The following is a 16,800-nucleotide window of genomic DNA, read 5'->3' as shown; positions in this document are numbered from 1 at the left end:
GTCACCACAGAGCACCCAGCTGAGCTCCCTGCACTATACAGCAGGTTCCCACTAGCTATTTATTTTACACCTGGGAGTGTATATGTGTCAGTCCTAATCAAATCATTATGTTGTACACCTGAAACTAATATAATGTTATATATTGATTATATGTCAATAAAAATTTTAATAAATGATAGCATTTCGTATTCTTATTGGTCACAGTGGGTAAATTATTCCAAGAACATTTCAAGTGTTAAGTCTTTGAAATGCAAAATTCCTCAGGGATGGAACTCATATTGGCGGGAGGTGGGCCCACAAACCTTGAGCATCCCCAGCTCCTTCACATCTCACCTGGCCCGGCCTCCTCCACTTTCCCACCTCACACCTCATCACACATCTGGATCCACAGCTGACACTGGGCTGCCCCAGGCCTCAGTCCTTGTGAGTCAGTGCCCCATAAGGAAGCAAGCCCAGGGGAAAGTTCCTTAGTGGGACTGGGTTTGGATAAGGTATCTACCGTGGCCTGACCCCTGTTATTCAGAAGACAGGAGGCTGCTGGCCATCTCTAGGCCCACCAACCTCCATCTCCTTTTCCAGTTACCCAGTGTGGGATTGCAAGTTGTAATGCATCCAGCATCCCTCTGTAACTTACTTTGCCCTAAGTCACTCTCCCACTTCTGAACAAGTGGTCGGAAGCACGCCTTGGCTGCCATTAGCGGAGACATCTGCAGACCCCAGCCCTTGACACTACATCCCCACCCAGCAGCCAGGGGTGGCCATGATTGCTGCTGCCATCATCCCCTTGTCCCTAGCCCAGAACCCTCCCTTTAGGAAAATCCCCCCCCATCTCCACCCTAACCCTCCACCCCAAAGGCAGGCTACTGGGCACACTATTCTGGCCTCCACCCCCACCCCCACTTTTTTAAACGAGAAATGTAAAATCACTATAAGCAATACTGCTTCTACAAATGCACTCCCAAACCAAACCATCAGAGACACACCAGTCACACAAAACAAGGGCAAAGGGGCTTCCCCGGTAGCACAGTGGTTAAGAACCTGCCTGCCAATGCAGGGGACACGGGTTCAATCCCTGGTCCGGGAAGATCCCACATGCTGCAGAGCAACTAAGCCCATGTGCCACAACTACTGAGCCCATATGCCACAACTACTGAAGCCCGAGTGCCTAGAGCCCGTGCTGTGCAACAAGAGAAACCGCTACAATGAGGAGCCCACGCACCACAACGAGGAGTAGCCCCTGCTCGCTGCAACTAGAGAAAACCCACACACAGTCACAAAGACTCAACACAGCCAATAAATAAAAATAAAATAAATTTACTTTTTTTTAAAAAGGGCAAAGGAGGTGACGATCATTTACATGCTCTCTTGGGGTTGGGGGTGGGGGAGGCAGGAATCTGTGGTTCTATTTTCAGGAGAAATTTTATATGAAGCAATTTACAGAAAATAAAAGTTGGCCTTACAGTGCTGGGAGGCTGAACATTCTAGAAAATTAGAATAAAAAATTTCTCTTAGAAGCGACATAAACCTTGGAGAGTGTGTACTTTCCATTAGGTAAGCATTCCATGAGCAAATCCCAGCAAGCTAGTGGATAGCAGTGGAGAGCGGAGAGGGAAACCCACTGCCCCTTAAGAACCCACAGCATGTGTCTGCCAGACAGCACAGCAGCCACTGGGGGTCAGACGAGTATAATCTTCAGTGAGAAAAAGACGCGAGTATTTCTGCTTCATAGACCACACACCCCTGCAGTTCACTAGACCAATGCAAACACACAACTGACTACTCAGGGCCACAAACGTGTCTTCTTGCACTGCTCTTTCCTCTTCCCCTGAGAATAATCAGAACAAGAAGAAATTAGGGAAGGAAGAAGAAGGGACAATGACTTATGGGGGAAAAAATGTTTGCGCCTCCTCCCCACCGTGACAAACAAATATTCCCAACAGAGCCACTGTCCTGCGCTAATAAACTATCAGAAGCTAAGATCTCAGGCCCAGAAAGGATTTTTACACCACGTGGAAATGGAGGGTCAAGCAGAAGCCACATACCTGCTGCTTTATCCCCTCCCTTGTGGGTCAATAACAGGCCATCCATGGTAGATGCCTCACTCAGTGCTTCCCATACCTGGGCTTTAAAATCTAGGCCCTTGGCTTCAAGGTCATTGCAAGGACTAACGGACATCTTGTGCCTGACAACTGCATTAGAATTGGCAGGTGTGACCCGTCCAGAGTCTTAAATGCTACAGAGCAGACACTGTCACAGAGATGGTTCAGTAAGTTATCCATCAGCCAAAGGGAAAAGAAAGTAACAGATCATGTTCCATAGATACTCTTCTGACAGCATCCTCTTTTTTTTTTCTTTTTTGGGATAAAATTCACATAAAAGTCACCATTTCGTTTTGTAATAACCTATAAGGGAAAAGAATCTGAAAAAGAATGTATATGTATATACATATATATATATGAGTCACTATGTTGTATACCTAAAACTAACAACATTGTAAATCAACTACACTTTAGTTTTTAAAAAAAAACCTCACCATTTTAAAGTGTACAATTTACTGGTTGTTAGTATTGATATATTCACAATGTGGCACAACCATCACCACTGTCTAATTTCAGAACATTTCATCAACATTCCTTGCCCTCCCCACCCCTCCTCCAAATCCTCCAAAAAAAAAAAAAAACAATCACCACCTGCTCCCCCTTTCCCACATCCCCTGGCAACCACTAATCTACTTTGTCTCTATGGATTTGCCTATATTTGTTATTTCACAGAAATGGAATCGTACAATATGTGGCCTTGTATGTCTGGCTTCTTTCACATAAAATAATGTTTTCAAGGCTAATGGATGTTGTAATATGTATCAACGCTTCATTCCTTCTTATGGCTGAAGAATGTTCTAGTGTCTGTGTAAACCACATTTTCTTTACTCATTCGTCAGCGGATGGACATTTGGGTTGTTTCTACTTTCTGGCTATTCTGAATAGTGTATTCATGTAAAAGTTTTTGCATAAACATGTTTTCAATTCTCTTGGGTATTACCTAGGAGTGGAATTACTGGGTGTGATAAGAGAACAGCTATTTGGATTTGGTGCCTAGGCATTTTACAGTATGACAGCCCTGCTCACACCCAGTCTGGATGTTTAGCTAAGGATCTGAACTTAGGATCTCACCACAAGTTCCTGCTTTGCTTTCCCTGGGACACCTTTTAAAATAACCACCTAGAGTTGAGTCCATGAAAAGTTAGTGACCTCTGCCCCCAACCACTTTGTAAGTAATAGGTGCCTGCTCCCCTGTTCTCTATCTTCTGCTCGCCTGTGACCTGAGACAGAGGACTGCCCTTCCTCCACTCCCCCCCACCAGCCTGGGATCTGTAAGTAACAAATCTTGTGACTTTACTCCCTTTGTGTGAGTGTAGTGAAACTACGCCTTCAATCAAAACAACCCTGAGGTTTTCACTTCCTCAAAGTGGGAGCGAACTGCCCTCCCCATGTGGGTGCCTTGTGCCTCCTCATTCAACAGGTCATAATCTGCATATTCTTTTTTTTTTTTTTGTAATTTATCAACTTTATTTTTTCAAATGTAGCCATTGTTAAATTAGATTATAAATATTAAATGATAAAAATTTCTTTCTAAGCCTACATCTCAAAGACATTATCTTTTTTTTTTTAAGATGATACATTCTCAAGCAAAAACGTTGCTTTGACTTAAAATTCTGACTGCTGGGAATTTAACTCTTAAAAAAAATTGCTATTACCAACTAAAAGTCTATACTGATAAATGCATGTATTTTCAAATTATAATGCAATATTTATGTAGAGAATATATACATATACATAGTTCACTTATAGGACTGATGTAAAATAGTTACCAAAACTGTCTTGAGAAGTGTGGCTTAATGAGGATTCAAACTGAGTAAAAGACTAGTATCTTCAATACAACAATTCATTCACCACTAATAAGAGATAATGCAAGCATCTGTGACTACAGAGAAAGTCCCCCATTTCTTGGTGTGTTCTAGGAATTCCAATACATTTTTTTAAATTGAAGTATAGTTGATTTACAATGTTGTGCTAGTTTCAGGTGTACAGCAAAGTGATTCAGTATATATATATATACTTTTTCATATTCTTTTCCATTATGATTTATTACAAGATATTGAATATAGTTCCCATAATCTGCATATTCTAGTGTAATACACCAGCTACAGGGCCCCTCAGCACACTGGGTCACGTGGTAACTCTATGTTTAACTTTTTAAGGAACCACCAACTCTTTTCCAAAGCAGTTGCACCATTTGACATTCCCACCAGCAATGTCTGAGTGTTCCAATTTCTCTGTGTCCTCTCCAACATTTGCTATTGTTCATTTTTCTTTTTTGAAGTGTTTTCTCAGGATTTTACTTTGCATTTCCCTAATGATTAATGATGTTGACCATCTTTTTATGTTCTTATTAGCCTTTGTATATCTCTACTTGTTTATTTTATTGTTGTTGAAGTATACTTGATTTACATTGTGCCAATCTCTGATGTACAGCAAAGTGACTCAATTTTACACATATATACATTCTTCTCATTTGTATATCTTTAAAGAAATGCCTATTTAAATCCTTTGCCCATTTTTTGAGTTATGTTGAGTTGTAAAAGCTCTTTATATATTTTGGATATTGGACTGTTATCAGATATATGACTTGCAAATAATCCCATTCTGTGGGTTGTCTTTTCACTTTTGACACACATTCATGTACAAAGCTTTTAAGTTTGATGAAGTCCAATTTCTCCACTTTTTCTTCTATTGCTTGTCTTGGCATCATATCTGAAAAACTGTTGTCTAATCCAAGGTCACAAAGAGTTAAACATATTTATTTCTAAAGTTTATAGTTTTAGCTTTTAAATTTAGGTCTTTGATCCATTTGGAGTTAATTTTTGTATATAGTATGAAGTGGGGCCCAACTTCATTCTTTCACACATGGATACCCAGTTGTTCCAGCACCATTTGTTGAAAAGACTATTCATTCCCCATGAGTGGTTTTGTTGGCCTTATAAAAAAATTAATTGACCACAGATGTGTGAATTTATTTCTGGTCTCTCACTCCTACTCCATGAATCTATGCATTCATCCTTATGCCAGTATTGCTGTTTTAATAACTATAGCTTTGTAGTAAGTTTTCAAATCAAGAAATGTGAGCCTTCCAACTCATTATTCTTTTTCAAAATGGTTTTGGTCATTTGGGGTCCCTTGCATTCCACATGAATTTTAGGATCAGCTTGCCTATTTATACATGCACAAAAAAAAGACAGCTGGAGTTTTGATAGGATCACATTGAACCTGTAGGTTAATATGGAGCTATTAACATCTTAACAGTATTGTCTTCCAATCCATGACACAGGATGTCTTTCCATATATTTAGGTCTTCTTTAATTTCTTTCAACAATGTTCTGTAGTTTTCAGCGTACAAGTCTTGCACTTCCTTGATTAGATTTATTCCCAAGTATCGTTTTTTCATTTTGATGCTACTGAAATGAAATTATTTTCCTAATTTACTTTTCATGTTGCTCATTGTCACTGTGTAGAAATACAACAAATTTTAGTGTGTTAATTTGCATCCTGCAAGTTTGCTGAACTGGTTTATTATCTTTCAAAGGTCTGTGTGTATGTTTCCAACTTGGAAACTTTTATTTCTTTTTCTTGCCTAATTTCTCTGGCTAGTAAGTCCTGTTCAATGTAGAATAAAAGTGCCAAGAGTATACAACATGGTCTTGATACTGATATTAGGAAGAAAGTTTTCAGTCTTAAACCATTAAGTATGATGTGAACTGTGGATTTTTCATAGACACTCTTTGTCAGACAGAGGAGGTTCCTTTCTACTCAGTTTGTTGAACGTTTCCATCATGAAAGGGTGCTGGATTTTTGTCAAATGCTTTTCATCTATTAAGATGATCATGTGGGTTTCTTTATTCTGTTAATGTGGTATATTACATTGATAGATTTTGTATGCTGAATCAACCTTGCATCACTGGAGTATATCTCACTTGGTCATCATGTATCCTTTTAATATACTGCTGGACTGGTTTGCTAGGTTTTGAGGCGGGGGGAGGGCAGTTAGGATTTTTGCACCTATATTAATAAGGGATATTGGTCTACAGCTTTCTTTTCTGGTGATGTCTTTGTATGGTTTTGGTTTCAGGATAATAGTGGCCTCAAAGGATGAGTTAAGAAGTATTCTGTCCTCTTCTCTTTTTTGAAAGAGTTTTAAAAAAAAAGTGTTAATTTTTCTTTAAATATTTAGTAGAATCACCAGTGAAGCTAGTTGGACCAGGGCTTTTCTTTGTTGGAAGTCTTTTGTCACTGACTCAGTCTCTTTACTTGTTAGAAGGCTATTCAGAATTTCTATTTCTCCTTCAGTCAATTTGGTAGTTTATGTGTTTCTATGAATTTTTGCATTTCATCTAGGTTATCTAATTTGTTAACATAGAAATATTCATAGTATTCTCTTATATTCCTTTTTATTTCTGTAAGGTTGGTAGTAAGGTCCCCACTTTCATTCCTAATTTGACAACAGTCTAACAGCACTAAATCTGCAGCAAACCTCCAAATCATAGCCATACCCTCAAGTGACCTAACCAGAGGTCAAATCCTATAATAGATTCTTTTCGCACACTATTACCGGAACACAACAAGGTTCACAATGGTGTGTGTTCTCCCTCACTTCAACAAAGAATATGCTCAAATTGTGCAACTACAGGTATGCTCCTGGTGGCCTTTGGCTTAAGGACATTGAGAAGTGGGATATACAGTGGGTACAGGGACTGTGGAGTCAGTCTGGCCTGGCTTTCAACCCCAGCTCTGTAGTAAAGCTTTGGCACACTCTCTACTGCACTCTTCGCCTGAGCTTCCCAACATGAATACAGGACCATCCTATCTCAGAGGAGGCCAGGCAAAAACAAAATGAGGTGAGGCCAAAAAAATAACAAATAAGTAAATGGTAACTGTTCCTGGTTTTTTAATATACTTTGTTTTTTAGAACAATTTTAGATTTACAGACACTGAAAAGATAGTACTGAGAGTTGCCATACACCCCAGTATCTGTATTTTGCATCATTTATATCTTGCATTTGTATGGTACATTTGTGATAATGAACCAACATTGACACATTATTATTATTAACTAAAGTCCATATTTCATTCTTATTCCCTTAGATTTTACCCAATGTCCTTTTCCTGTTCCAGGGTGCCATCCACGTTCCATCTCCCATTTAGTCATCACGTGTCCTTAGGTTCCTCTTGGCTGTGACAGGTTACCAGACTTTCCTTGTTTTTTATGACCTTGACATTTTTGAGAACACTGATCAGGCATTTTATAGAATGTCCCTCAACTTGGATTTTCCTGATGTTTTCCTCATGATTAGACTGGGGTTCTGTGTTCTTGGGAGGAAGACCACAGAGGTATACTGCCGTTTTCATTACATTATATGAAGAGTACATACTCTTAATATGATTTATCATTGTTGATCTTGACCTTCATCCTGGTTGAGGTAGTGTCTGTCAGGTTTTTCCACCATAAAGTTACAGATCTTCCTCAACTTACACTGGGGTAACATCCTGATAAACCGATCATAAGTTGACAATATCATGTCAAAAATACATTTGCTACATCTCGCCTACTGAGCATCATAGCTTAGCCTAGCCTATTTTAAACATGCTCAGAAAACTTACATTTGTGTGCAGCTGGGCAGAATCACCGATCACAAAGCCTATTTTACAATAAAGTGTTGGATGAGATATGTAATGTATTGAATACTGAACTGAAAATGAAAACCATAGTGGTGGTCTGGATGCAGAATGGCTGTAAGTGTATCTGTTGTTTACACTTGTGATCACACGGCTGACTGGGAGCTGAGGCTCGCTGCCACTGCCCAGCATCAGGAAGGAGTATTGCGAGCCCAGGAGAAGATCAAAACCCAAAGTACAGTTTCTACTGAATATGCATCATTTTTGTACCATCACAAAGTAGAAAAATTGTAAGTCAGACAGTTGTATGTTGGGAACCGTCTGTACTCTTTTTTTCCCTTTTCCTGCTGCAGTCTTTGGAATGAGGTCACTATGTACAGCTCAGACGTAAAAAGTGGGAGCTGTTCTCTGCCTCATTGATGATGGAGTATCTACATAAATTACCTGGAATTCTTCTGCCTGGGAGTTTTGTCTCTTTTCTTTCATTCATTCATTCATTCATTCAATCGTTCAGTCAGTTATTGATTTGTATTAGTACATTCTTATGGAATTTTATTTTATGCTTTGGGTAATAATCCAGTATTACTTTATTTTATTGTTCAAAACTATTTCAGCTTTGGTCATTGGGAACTCTTTCCATTGGTTCTGTGCCCTGTTGCACACTAGCATCACTGTGGGGGTTTTTTTCACGGGGACGGGGGAGGGGTTCTGAGCACTTCTCTATTTTCTGGCACTACAATATTCTCCACTCTGATCTTCTATATTTTCTGCATTAATCAGTGATTCCTCCAAGGATCCCTCGTTCTTTTCAGTTGGGAAATGGTATTGGAAACCAAGATCTGAGTGCGAGGTATGCTTGAGCTACCAGAGTACCATTGCTTCTAGGCCCTCTCAGCCGACACGGCAAGGAAATATATACGTGCCTACTAACTCATGTATATAAACATGTCTATAATTATTTCTGTCTTTAACTATCTATCTGTATTAAGCTAAACATGAGCTCATACTAATGTCTCTAATCCACATGGCACAGAACATCCTAGCTTCCTCCCTTTGCGCCTGTGTAAACTCCCACTGCAACAGTGAGAAAACTGGCTTCCACCATCTGCTCTCCACTACTGCATTGTTCAGTTCCCATATACAGTATCAGAATTGTTAACCTGAACTCACATGGGGAACAACTTTATCAACTAGAGTGCAGATGTGTAGTTTCTTTTGCTTTTGGTCTTACAGACTACACTCACTTCCAAAGTTATTTAGGTCAGCAACTTTTCCCCATCCCCTTCAGTGAGGTTGTTTCATACATTTGTAATACAGCTCGACTGTTTTGTCATATTCTGCATTCCATCCTGGGATCTTTCTAAATGATTTTTTTTCACATTTGTGTACAGTGTTTCATTCTTTGTGCTGTAAAGTGCTATAGGTTTTTTTTTTTTTGACAATTTCAATAACAAATATATTAAGAACAGAGATGTATTTTTGTAATATCTTGATTTTCAGAATCTTATACAGAGTAAAAGGAGGGTAATTTTTTGTTGCTGAAATAACTGAATATGGGTACATTTAGGGCAAAGGGCATTTCAGTAAGTGTTACATGGAGATATGAGGGAGGGATTGAAAATGCTAACCTCAAGCACTGTCCTTTAGGAAACTCATGGTCGCCCTTTTCCCTCAGCCTCTCATACTTCCAGTTATGTATTTCTTATATGTACTAATTACTCAACAAGCATTTAGAAAGAGGAAGAGGAAAAAGAAGAAAATTCTAATTCTACTCTCCATATAGCTAAACACGTAACCATCAATTTTCCCTAATAGAAGAGGCCCAAACTGGGAAGCCACAAACTTTCTAAGCAAAGGATACATCATCTGGAATTGGCCAAATTTAATTAATCCAATATTATTAACTTACACTTTTTGGGGGGCGAGCGGCGGGGTACACCAAGTTCAATCATCTGTTTTTATAGGTTTTGACAAATGCATAGTGTCACATATCCACAATTACAGTATCATACAGAATATTTTCACCACCCTAAAAAACCCCTTTGTGCTTCATTTATTCAACCCTCGCACCTTCCCCCCAAACACCTGCAAACCACTAATCTTTTCACTATAGTTTTGCCTTTTCCAGGATGTCCTATGACACAAATCATAGGTATGTAGCTTTTTCACACTGGTTTCTTTTGGTTAGAAACAGGCACTTGGGGTTAAACTATGTCTTTTCATGGCTTGATAGCTCATTTCTTTTTATTTCTGAGTAATATTCCATTGTCCAGATAGACCAAAGCTTGCTTATACTTTCACCCACTGAAGGACACCCTGACTGCTTCCAGCTTTAGATGACTGTGACTAAAGCTGCTATAAACCTTCACATACAGATTGTTGTGGACACAGATTTTCAAATCACTTGGGTAAGTAAATACCAGAGCACAACTTTCTTGGTTGCATAGTGAGAAACTGCCAAATGGTCTTCCAAATTTTCTGGACTATTTAGCATTTCCACAGCAGTGAATAAGATTCCTGCTATTCTGCACCCTTTCCAGCAATTGATATTGTCAGTTTTGTGAATTTTATCTATTCTAATAGTTGTTAATAGTATCTCAATGTGTTTTAATTTGCAATTCCCTAATGACCAATGATGTTGAACATCTTTTTTTGTGGTTATTTGACATATCCTCTGGTGAGGTATCTGAGCAGATATTTTGCCCACTTTTAAATTGCGTTGTTTCTTTTCTTGTTAAGAAGTCTTTGTATATTTCGAATACCTGTCCTTTATCAGATATGTGTTTTATAAGTATTTTATCCTGAGCTGTGGCTTGTCTTTCAATTCTCTTAACAGTGTCTTTCTCAAGGAGAAGCTTTTAATTTTAAGAAGGTCTAACGGGGGCTTCCCTGGTGGTGCAGTGGTTAAGAATCCGCCTGCCAATGCAGGGGACACGGGTTTGAGCCCTGCTCCAGGAAGATCCCACATGCCTCAGCAACTAAGCCCGTGCACCACCACTACTGAGCCTGCTCTTTAGAGCCCACAAGGCACAACTATTGAGCCCATGCACCGCAACTACTGAAGCCCATGTGCCTAGAGCCTGTGCTCTGCAGCAAGAGAAGCCACCACAATGTGAAGCCTGCACACTCCAACGAAGAGTAGCCCCCGCTCACCACAACTAGAGAAAGCCCGTGTGCAGCAATGAAGATCCAATACAGCCAATAAATAAATAATAAATTAATTAAAATAAAATAAAATAACTTTTAAAACAAAGGTCTAATGTGTCATTTTTTTCTTTCACAGACTGCTTTTGGTGTTGTATCTAAAAACTCTTCACCAGGAGTGATGGTAGACTGTGAAGCTCTAGGCCATTTTCCCCTAACGGGGACATTAAATAAAACACGACAGACTGACTAAAATAACTTTACAGGAGCTCTGAAAACCAGTCAAAGATCTACAGCAACCAAGCAAATGCCCCATCAAGGAAAAAATCACATTCAAAATGGTAGGAAATTTCATAGCATCTTCACTCACACTTATCCCACCCAGTATAGCACAGTGTGACCAGAATTAAATGACCTGATTCCCAGTTCCATTCCTCAGGAGAGAAGGAGCAGAGCATAACTTGTTTGCAACATTTTGATCTGTAGGCTGATGCAGAGACTGGCTTCTATCTCACCTGACGGAGCTCAAAAAGGGCATGGTGGCAGAATTTGGATTTCAGGCTGGCAGAGGCCACAGAAGGCAGTAATGGTGCCATGGTGTGTGAAAACTGCAGCAGAAATACAGACGTACAGATGTCTGAGGGAAAGAGATTACAAACAGAGAAATAGAGCATCTAAAGGCTCTGAGAATCAGTTGGAGTGAGGCTCTTCGGGAAATTAAGATATTTGTAATCAGCTGTGTACACAGAGGAAAATTTTAAAAGGCACACACACAAGCCCAGACAGAATATATGCATAGAAAACATCTGAGAATATCTTTAGCCTCTACCCAGGGATGCCCACAGAACTCAAAATTAATGAAGGTCTTCCACATCAGTCTACAAAGATTGGAGATGCAACTATTTTTTTTCAAATGCCCAATTTTCAATGATTACAAGGCATACACAGAAATGAGGAAACACTCATTTAAAGAAATAAAATAAATCTCCAGAATCCATCTCTGAAGAAACACATGCATCAGTTACTAGACAAAGGCTTTCAAAGGAAACTACCTTAATATAGTAAAGGCCATATCTGGAAAACCCACAGCAAATGTATACTCAATGGCGAAAAACTGAGAGCATTTCCTTTAAGATGAGGAAAAAGGCAAGGATGCCCAATTTCACCACTTCTATTTCAACCAAGTACAAGAAGCTCTAGCCAGATAAATTAGGAAAGGAAAAGAAAGAAAAGGCATCTAAATTGGAAAGAAAGAAAATTATCGCTGTTTGCAGATGATATGATCTTACATGCAGAAAATCCTAAAGATCTACCAAAAACCTATTAGAACTGATAAATGAATTCAGCAAAGTCAGGATACAAAGTCAATATACAAAAATCAGTTGCATTTCTAAACACTAACAATGAATGATCTGGGGACTTCCTAAGTGGCGCAGTGGTTAAGAATCTGCCTGCCAATGCAGGGGACACTAGTTCCATCCCTGCTCCAGGAAGATCCCACATGTTGGGGAGCAACTAAGCCCATGCAGCACAACTATTGAGCCCGTGTGCCACAACTACTGAAGCCCACATGCCTAGAGCCAGTCCTCTGCAGCAGGAGAAGCCACTGCAATGAGGAGCCCTCACACCACAATGAAGAGTAGCCCCTGCTCGCCGCAATTAGAGAAAGCCTGTGTGCAGCAATGAAGATCCAGTGTAGCCAATAAATAAATAACAAATTTATTAAAAAACAAAAAACAATGAATGATCCGAAAAGGAAATAACAAACACAATTCCATTTACAATAGCATGAAAAAGAATAAAATACTTAGGAATTAACCAAAAAGGTGAAGATTTGTACAATGAAAACTACAAAACATTACTAAAAGGAGTTAAAAATGTATATAAATAAAAACATATCCCATGTTCATGGGTTGGAAGACAATATTGTTAAGATGTCAATAGCACCAAAAGCAATCTACAGATTCAATACAATCACTGTCTAAATCCCAAGGACATTTTTTACAGAACTAGAAATGCCATCCTAAAATTCATATGGAATCTCATGGGACCTTGAATGCCCAAAATAATCTTGAAATAAAGAACAAAGTTGGAGGCCTGATTTCCAAGCATATACAAAGCTGCTATAATCAAAACATTGTGGTACTGGCATAAAGACAGACATCTAGACCAATGGAAAACAATAGAGAGCCCAGAAATAACCCTCATACATAGAGTTAAATAATTTTTGACAAAGGAGCCAAGACCATTCAATGGGAAAATGACAGTCTTTTCAAGAAGTGGTGTTGGGAAAACTGGATATCCACATATAAAAGAATAAAGTTGGCCCCTTAACACCATATACAAAAATTATTCAAAATGGATCAAAGACCTAAACATAAGGGATTAAACTATAAAACTCAGAAGAAAACTAAAAGGGAAAGCTTCATGACATTGAATTTAGTAATGATATTTGGAATATGATACTAAAAGCAAAGGCAACATAAGAAAAGATAAATGGACTTCATCAAAATTAAAAGCTTTTGTAGGGGCTTCCTAGGTGGCGCAGTGGTTAAGAATCCACCTGCCAATGCAGGGGACATGGGTTCAATCCCTCCTCCAAGAAGATCCCACATGCCGTGGAGCAACTAAGCCCGTGTGCCACAACTACTGAGCCTGTGCTTTACAGCCCATGTGCCACAACTACTGAAGCTCACGCACCTAGAGCCTTCTCCACAACAAGAGAAGCCTTGGAAATGAGGAACCTGAGCACCACAACGAAGAGTAACCCCAATTCCCTGCAACTAGAGAAAGCCCATGTGCAGCAACGAAGACCCAACACAGCCAATTAATTAACCTTTTGTACATCAAAGAATACTAATAATAGAGTGAAAGGCAACCCATGGAGTAGAATATATTTTCAAATCATTTATTTGACAAGGGATTAATATCTAGATTATACAAAAAACTACTGCAACTCAGCAACAACAACACACACACACACACACAAAACTTGATTTTAAAATAGCCAAAATAGTTCAATAAACACTTCTCTGAAGAAGATATGCAGATGAGCAATAAGCACATAAGAAGATATGATATCTTTGTCATTAGGGAAATGTAAATTGAAACCACAAAGAGATACCACTTCACATCCATTAGGATGGCTGTGATAAATAAAAATATAGGAAAAGAAAAGAAAACGTAAATAGCAAGTGTCAGTAAGGATGTGGAGAAATTGGGACCTTGTGCATTGCTAGTGGGATGTAAAGTGGTACAATTGCTATGGAAAACAATTTGGTGGTTCCTCAAAAACTAAACATAAAATCACATTATGATCCAACCACTCCACTTCTGAGTATACACACTAAAGAACTGAAAGCAGAGACTCAAATAGATACTTTTGCACTTATGTTCATTGAAGCATTAGTTACAACAGCCAGAAGGCAGAAGCAATCTGTGTCTATCAGCAGATGAATGGATAAGCAAATGTGGTTTGTACATGCAAAGAAATATTATTCAGTCTTAAAAAGGAAGGAATTTCTGTCATATGCTACAACATGGATAAAGCTTGAAGATATAACCTACATGAAATAAGGCAAAAGGACAAATATTGTATTGCTCCAATTATGTGAAATATCTGTAACAGGCAAATTCATAGAGACAAAGTAGTGTGATGGTTACCAGGGGCTGGGGGTAGGGAGTAATGGATAGTTATTGTTTACTGGGTACAGAGTTTTAATTTGGGAAGATGAAAAATTTCTGGAAATGGATGGTGGTGATAGTTACAGAACAATATGAATGTGCTTAATGCCACAGAACTGTGCACTGAAAAATGGCTTCAATGGTAATTCTTATGTTATTTACATTTTACCACAATAAAAATATTTTAACTCCTCATCAAGGCGAAATTATCTAGATTTTTCTCCCATGTTTCCTTCTAGAAGTTTTATATCAATAGTTTCATGTCTTACATTTAAGTCTATGATCTATTTTGATTTAATTTTTGTGAAACATGTAAGGTGTGTCTAGGATCTTTTTTAAAGCAGATATGGTATATATATATATACAATGGAATACCACTAAGCCACAAAAAAGGAATGAAATTTTGCTATTTGCAGCAGCAGAGATGGACCTGGAGGGCATTACGCTAAGTGAGATGTCAGGCAAAGAAAGACAAATACTGTATGATCACTTATATGTGGAATCTAAAAAATACATCAAACTAGTGAATATAAAAAAAAAGCAGCAGACTCACAGACACAGAGAACAACCTAGTGGTTACCAGTGGGGAGAGGGAAGGGGGAGGGGCAATTTAGGGGGAGGGAATTAAGAGGTACAAACTATTATGTATAAAATAAGCTACAAGGATATATTATACAACATGTGGAATACAGCCAATGTTTTATAAAATGCACATTGAAACTGTCGAAAAATAAAATAAAAATAAATTCTTAAAAGAAGTTTTATAGTTTTGTGTTTTACATTTAGTCTATAATCTATTTTGTTATTTTTTTTAATTAATTAATTTATTTTATTTATTTATTGACTGCATTGGGTCTTCATTGCTGCACACGGGCTTTCTCTAGTTGCTGCGAGCAGGGGCTACTCTTCATTGTGGTGCACAGGCTCCTCATTGTAGTGGCTTCTCTTGTTGTGGAGCACAGGCCCTAGGCACGTGGGCTTCAATAGTTGCAGCACATGGGCTCAGTAGTTGTGGCTCACGGGCTCTAGAGCACAGGCTTAGTAACTGTGGCACACGGGCTTAGTTGCTCCATGGCATGTGGAATCTTCCCAGGGCAGGGCTCAAACCCATGTCCCCTGCATTGGCAGGCAGATTCTTTACCACTGTGCCACCTAGGAAGTCCTATGATCTATTTTGACTTAATTTTTGTGAAAGATGTGTGTCAAGGTTCTCTCTCTCTCTCTTTTTTTTTTTTAACATATGGATGTCCAATTGTTCTAGCACCATTTGTTGAAAAGACCATCATTCCCACAGCAGACCAGCACCAGCACCAAGACCCCCAAGCCCTGTAGCCAGAGACCCCCAGACCCAGATCTGCTGACCAGTAGATGAGCGTTAACCTGAGGACCCAGCCCCACCCAGCTTCAGGACACCCTAGACCCATCAAGCAGCAGTGTAAGGAACGAGTCTGACCCACCAGTGGGCTCACAGCAGGTCTGGGACCCCCAGGGCCCTGCAGCCAGAGACCCCAGGACCCTGCAGCCAGAGACCCCAGGACCTAGTTCTGTATACTAGCAAGCCAACAGCAGCTCTGAGACACCTTGGACCCCTCAGCTAGCCACCCCAGGATTCAGTCCCACTCACCAGTGGCCCAACATCAGCTTTGGGACACACCTGATCCCACAGCCAGTCATGTCAGGAACCAGCCCACCACCAGCAGGTGGACACTAGATCCAGGACTCCTGGCCCCACAACCACCCACCCCAGAACCCAGCAGAGTTCAAGGTAATAATCATAAAAATGTTCAAAGAACTTGGGAGAAGACTGGTATGAACAGAGTGAGAAATTAGAAGTTAGAGTTAGAAAATATAAAGAAGAACCAAACAGAGATTAAGAATACAATAACAGAAATGAAAGATTCTCTAGAAGGAATCAACAGTGGATGAAATGATACAAAGGAATGGATCAGTGAGCTGGAAGACAAAGTAGTGGCAATCACTGCTGCTGAACAGAAAAAAGAATAAAAAGAAATAAGAACAGTTTAAGAGACCTCTGGGACAACATCAAGCATGCTAATGTTTGCATTATAGGGGTCCCAGAAGGAGAAGAAAGAGAGAAAGGCAGGGAATATATTTGAAGACATCATAGCTGCAAACATCCCTAACCTGTGAAAGAAAACAGACATCCAGGTCCAGGAAGCACACAGAGTCCCAAATAGGATGAACCCAAAGAGGAGTAAGAAAAAGAGTAATTGAAATGGCAAAA

The sequence above is a fragment of the Hippopotamus amphibius genome, chromosome 7, assembly GCF_030028045.1.
Source record: "Hippopotamus amphibius kiboko isolate mHipAmp2 chromosome 7, mHipAmp2.hap2, whole genome shotgun sequence".
In the NCBI taxonomy this organism is placed as follows: Eukaryota; Metazoa; Chordata; class Mammalia; order Artiodactyla; family Hippopotamidae; genus Hippopotamus; species Hippopotamus amphibius.
Note: the sequence above shows the minus strand (reverse complement) of the source record.